General features: G+C 38.2%; 1 protein-coding gene across 3 annotated transcripts in view; it reads right to left on the bottom strand.

Annotated features, from left to right (window-relative positions):
• The window catches only part of Zbtb38 (zinc finger and BTB domain containing 38), a 151178-nt gene continuing 144494 nt past the window's right edge, over positions 1 to 6684 (bottom strand). The window contains exon 3 of one of the 3 annotated variants that reach the window (XR_012443093.1): positions 1 to 997. The gene's annotated coding sequence lies outside the window, so the exon portion shown is untranslated. The remainder of the gene's footprint in view (positions 998 to 6684) is intronic. The other 2 variants (XR_012443089.1, XR_012443088.1) reach the window with 2 other exon arrangements.

Below are 6684 nucleotides of genomic sequence, written 5' to 3'. Positions count from 1 at the left end.
CTTAAAAATGGTGGCTTTGTTTTAAAGAAGGCATTGATTATGGACAAGAGAGAAAGCCACTTCAGATGGCTGGAATGGCCTAGATCTAAGGCGGGGAGCAATGGCGGGGACAGGGAGGTAGGCACATGTCTGCCTGCTGCAGGGCCAAGGGAGGCAGGACCAGAAGGAAGTTGGAGCAAGTTGTAGAGACTTTTGAGTAACAGGATGAGAAACTAGAACATCAGCTTTGAGAGAGTTTCACGAGAAGTGAACTAACACAAAGAAAAGTGAAGCAGAGGACTTGAAGTCATAGGTAAATGTGCAGAAGGTTCTGATGGATTACTGCGTGTTGAGGGGAGAGGCTGGAGAAAGGAAAGCCACTTAGGAGAAAAGGCGTGGAACCCATTCCAGGTTAGAGCTGAAGTGTAGTGTTTGTGTCCGCCACTTTGATGTGTCCATCATGAGGACGGGCGATTTTAAGAGTGCCAGCAATCACCATGAGCACTTATGACAACTTCTATCTCAGCTGTACAGAACCCAGCCTGTGTTATGCAGGCCCTCTGCCTTGATTTACCTCATCTTGATATCTGTACTATTATTGGATGTGTACTTTTTTTTGGGGGGGGTGGGTTACTTACTACAAATTGAGATTATTTCATTAAATTGAGCATTTCAGTAATGTCTGTTTTTTTTTCCCCCACTAAACCATAACGTGTATGAGGGTCCATTATTTTCCTCATTATTTTACCTCTCAGACTTATAATAGGTCCTCAATTAATAATTTGTTGAGTAAGTCAGTGAATGAATAAATGAATGTATGTCTGGGAGAGCAACTCGTCATCCTCAAGTGCTTTATCAAGTGTCTTCCTGTGAGGGGTTCTGGGGTGGTGGTGTTTTTTCATAGAGTGAGCTTCTTAAAGGCCACAAGCACAGACAAATGGATGCTTCGTCACTGTGACAGGAAGTGGGTCTTGGTGGTTCCTGGCAGCTGTGACTCTCCCCTGAGACATAGTGCCACCTGTCGGATAAAACAGAAAATCCAACTTTCTGTACATCACATGTTCCCTTTACAAGCAAATACATAGTCCTGTCTAAAAATTTCAGATCTAGAATCTTCTTTGCCATTTAATTTTTTTTGCATATAGCTTCATTTCCTTAGCTAAACTTACCATTTTCCTACTCTTTCTCTTTTAAATACCAGCTTGGTTTCATCCCAATGTCCAAAATTCAGATAAAGAATCATATATTAAATTATAAAACTACTAGCATATTAAAAATAGCCAGGGAGCAGAAGTACTAACAGAGTTACCTCAATTAATAGAATGCCTTAGTGTGCACAGACCACTATTTGTGCTAGAAATTCACCCCACAGCAGTGGCGTGGCAATACATTTTCACTGACAAAAGATCATGGAGAAGAAATTTCAAAGGCAGGAAGTTCCTCAGTCATTATGGTAAACTGTAATTATAATGGAGAAATCATGAAAATAATGGTTCATATATCTTTTTAAACACTGTATGGGGAACACATATGCACGGTCTCCCCTTTCCAATGTAGGAGAAATGCTTATTAACTCAATTGACAGTGAGCTGGCATTGTCTCTCGCTGTGGGTTTTACCCTGCAGATGTTAACGTGGGATTGCTTGTCCTGGAAAACTTCTGGACAGATTACCAAACTGCTTTTTAAAGCCTTGCATCTTGGTATTTCCTATTTTATTTTTTCTTTCCTTTCCACATTAGCAGTGGTGCCTCCTTATGATCCTTCTATTGGGGAAAGTGGGGAAGACTGTTTTCTTCTTATTGGTGTCTAGGAAGTATTTATGTATAAAAGATAAGATATAATACATTGTATGTATATATGCTTATGCCGGATTGTCTCCTCTATGTATGTGCACATACACGTGCATGTGACTTTGTAGTATTTTAGCAGGGTGCTGGTGACTCACACCTGTAATCCTAGCTACTTAGGAGGCAGAGATCAGGAGGATTGAGGTTCAAAGCCAGCCCAGAGAAATAGCTCATAAGACCCTATCTTGAAAAAAACCCAATACAAAACAGCGCTGGCAGAGTGGCTCAAGTGGTAGAGCACCTGCCTAGCAACTGTGAAGCCCTGAGTTCAAACCCCAGTACCACCAAAAAAGAAAATAAAAGGACTGTCAGCTTTTATGCATCCATAATCAACCTTTTCTTTTATGTTAATTTTTTTTTTTACTAAAATAATTCTTCTGTGTTTGTAATGAAAGGCCTGGAAGATAACTTGAACTCCCTTGTGGTAGAACTCCAAGAGCTGTGACTAGTGATCACTGCAGATGTTAACAGCGCCCAGCACAGTGGCCCCGGAGCCCTTTGTGGTCACTCTGTCATCACTTTCGTGCTCAGAACACCTTTCCTGTCTGGATATCAGATGCAGATGTACTTGGCTTTTATTTTGTTTTTCTGGTGTAACTTTTCCAGACTCTCAAATACATTCGAAGCTTCCTTTTGTAAATTATTGAGCCAACTGCCATATATTTCCTCCAGATAGGCAACGATCCCACAGCATTTGCTTAACAGAACGTTTGCTTTTCATTAGTTTGTGTTCCTTCGTTCTTTACAAACTAATTAATCTTATATAGATATCAATTTGATGGCTTTCACTTTTGTCCCCTTGAACAGACCACAATTATTGTGCTAAAACCACACTTTTTTTTTTTAACCGCAATAATAATTTTTCTCCAAGTCTTCCTCATTCCCATTCCCTTTGGGATTTTTCACACCTATTCTTGCTTGATTTTTCTTCCAGATTAGGGATCGTGTTGCCATCTCCCACAAGGCTACTATTAGGATTTGATTCACCCCTTAACCTAGTCAACAGTATTTTTGCAACAAGAATGGATATGAAAGAATTAATACATGTTGACCAAATAATGTCGGTATCAGTGTCTATGAATGAATAATTTCTTATATTTGCAAGACATTTTACAGGTTTAAAAGGGCATCTCCTTTCACGTTGGTCAGCAAGGATTTTCAGAACATAAGAGTGAAGGGAGGTACAAAGAGGGAGTGAGTATCACTTCAATATAAACCAGAAAGGGGATCAGGATGGCTGAGTACAGTTAAAGTTCAGAATTTCTTCAATTCAATTCAGAAAATTAAAAGCTATATAACTGTTAAGGCAGAAATTGGGAAAGGGGACACATAGGTTTAAGAAAATGTCATAGGCTTAGAAGGCCCCACACTGTATAATGGGGCACAGATATGGCCTCTGACCCAAGTCCATCCTGAGTCCTGGCATCAGGTGAAGTGCATTCTGAGTCCTAAGTCCTTGTTCCATGGAGCAGACGGGGCAGCTCTGTATGGGATACCTGACCACCTTTTCAGGGCTGGGAAGATGGAGAGAAAAGTTCAGGTATGACAAAGTAAATCAATCCATGCCATTGAAAACTACAGTGATTGGCCACCACTACAGGTGCATGTCTGTAATCCCAGTTACTCTGGAAGTGGAGGCAGGAGGATCCCAAGTTCCAGGCCAGCCCAGGCAAAGTTAGAGAAACCATACCTCAAAAACAAAGTACAAATCAAAAGGGGTGAGGGTGTGGCTCAAGTGGTAGAGCACTTGCCTAGCATGGAAACAAGGTCCTGGGATCAATCCCCAGTGCCACAGGGGAATAAAAAAAAAAAAAAAAAAAAACACCTGGAGTTAAATTTGTTTATAACCGTATAACAATTGGTGAATGTTTGTTATTTATGTTATTAGAACAATTAAGAGATTTTAATTAGAAACTATTAAGGTCATTTAAGTTTGTAATCAGAATTTAAGTGTTTAATGAACTCAATTTGTTACATCTGTAACTTGTATTTAATATAGTTATTATTTCTCAATGAATTTATTAAAATTCTGTTAGATTCATAGTTGTTCTTGAGACAACAGAAATGCTTAAGAGGACCCAATATTACATTTGTAAACATTGTTTAAAATGTTTAAATGAATTTAGTTAAACCAGTTTGTATAAGAGTTAATTGTCCAGAGGAATAAAATCTTTTCAAATTACAAGTTAATGAAACATTAATTTAAGGATGGGAAAAATGACTCTTTTTTTTTTTTATAAGAACACTCCTAATATAACTTATGAATAGGAATTTAAAAGCTTAAAATTTTTAACTTGAACTTAAATGAATTGGATACTGATGTGTATTTCTTTTTACCCTCCAAGGTCTATGTTGGAGGTTGGGAGTGAGACAATTGACTCATTCAGATTTTCTCAGGATTCTTTTGCTTTTAAAACTGAAAACTCCAGCCCCAGCCCTGGGATCTTGGGCACCCGTCCTGGCAGACGTGGTCTCATTGATCTTCACAATAGGTCTAGCCGGCCTGCTGTGAAAAGCTGTACAGTGTCAGCAGCCTCTTAGCAGAGGTGACAAATGGCCTCAGGAAAGTTAACACCGCCTAGCTAATGCTACCCATTAGTTTACAGTTTTCCTCCTTTCCTACATTCTTTCTCAATTTAATTTGATTGCTTGTTTTATTTCTGAGGTCTTTGCCACCACCCCTCAATCGAGAACTTAGTTTCTTCTTTTTGGAATGAGGGAGGTCGTTTCTGTTTCCTCCTGGAGGGTCCATGACCTAAGATCAACTTCTTCAGTGATTCAGGACGAGTTCCTCTGTAGAGTGGTTGCCTCAACCTTTGCAAGATGGGGAGAACGGGAAATTGTGAAGATGCCCAGAGCGTGGATTACTGTGCCTTCTTATAATTTTGATGATGGCTTAAAATATGCTACTTCTTATAATTCACTTTTTTGGGGTGGCACTGTTTTTTTTTTCTGTTGTTGTTGTTATTGGCAGTAGGGCTTGAACTCAGGGCCTTCTGATTGCCAGGCAGATGCTTTGCCACTCGAGCCATGACTCCAGCTATAAATTGCTTTTTTAATGACAGCTTTACTGAGCGATACAATTTAAAGCATATAACTCAATGATCTTATACTGTATGTTCAGAGTTGTATTATCATCACCACAGTCAGTATTTTATAATCACAATCAATTTTATATTTCCCTCACCTCCAGAGAAGTCATTCTCCATTTCCTTTTTCCTCTCCTGCCCCATCCCAGCACTAAATAACCAATAATCCACTTTCTGTCTCTAGAAATTTCTCTGTTCTTGTTGCTGAATGATAATCCATTATGTATATAAGCCACCTTTCATTTATCTTCCCGTCAGTCGGTGAGCATTTTGGGTTGTTTACATCCTCTGGCCATGACGAGTTATGTCCATATGAATACTTGCCTTCAAGTGTAGACCTTCCATTTGTCTCGGGTAATCCCTAGCAGGGGAATTTCTGGGTTATAGGATATCTATACATTTAATCTTCTGAGGAACTGGGAGGCTGTTTTCAAAGTAGCTGTACTATTTTACACCCCCACCAGCACTTCACAGGAGCTTCATTTTCTCTGCATCCTCTATGGCTCTTGATATTTTGTCTCTTTTCTTTAGTCATAGCCGCTCTAGGTATGAGTTGATTCCTCATTGTAGTTTTTTCTTTTTTATTTGGCAGCACTGGGATTTGAACTCAGGGCCTCATGCTTGTTAGGCAGGCGCTCTACCACTTGAGCCACCACTGTAGCTTTGATTTACGTTTTTCTGATGACTAATTATATTGACTATCACATGCTTACTAACCATGCATATATCTTCTTTGGAAAAATGTCAATTTAGATAATTTGTCCATTTTAAAAATCGGGTTTTCTTTTTATTATCAAGTTGTAATAGCATTTTATATATTCTAGATATGTCTTTTATTAGATATGATTTTCAAATGTTTCCTTCCATTCCATGGGTTGTCTTTCTTCATGGTGTACATTAAAGAACAAAAGTTTTAAATTTTGGTGATATATCCAATTTATCTATTTATTTCTTGTGGAAGTGGTTTGGTGTCATATTTAAGATATAAGTTATTTTTAAGTTATCCTGATATGAAAATAATGTTTCTTATTGTGACAGAAATGAATATATTCTTTATAGACTATATATAAAACAATTAGAATAGTTTGTATGTACAGTGTTAGTGACTAGAAATCCAAAAACAAGGTGTCACCCTAGACTCAACCCCATGGAAGAATCAAGGAGTTTTCTATCAGGACAATTGTTTTAAAAATTTGGTGGATGGTGAGGTGGACTAAGGAGGTGGGTTTTATTCATGTGAATCAAACAGTTACAATGTCAAGAACACTAAATGTGGAAAACATTTCATGAGCTTCTATGATTTGAAAAATATTTTCACTTGGGAAAGGGTAAAGCCCAGAAAGCCACCATGAAAAGATTTCCTAGGGTTGGGGTGGGTGGGGAAGAATTTGTAGCTTTAGTCAGAGACACTGTAAAAAGGATTTTTTAAAAACCCAGAATTAGAGGATATTTGTTTTTCTGAGGATAGGACACTAGATACCTCAGTTACATTGAGTCCGCCAAGAGAAAAATCAGGAATTTACAAAAAGGACCAAACATGACTGTGCGGTCTTGTATATGCTGAGCTTTCATTTGGGTATTACAATTTAATTTCAATTAAATTTTCTTTGAAATCAGGCTATTACCTTTGAAGTTAATAGCTTTAAACTAAAAACTCATTGATTTGTCAGTAATGTCCTGTAATTTCCTGGATGAGGAAATAGAACAAAGATATTTAGGGATTAAAAAAGTCATGGAGGAAAATGGCAGTAGAAATTGGGCTAGAATT

This window comes from Castor canadensis, chromosome 17 (assembly GCF_047511655.1).
Source record: "Castor canadensis chromosome 17, mCasCan1.hap1v2, whole genome shotgun sequence".
NCBI lineage: Eukaryota > Metazoa > Chordata > Mammalia > Rodentia > Castoridae > Castor > Castor canadensis.
Note: the sequence above shows the minus strand (reverse complement) of the source record. Positions and strands in the feature narration are given on the sequence as shown.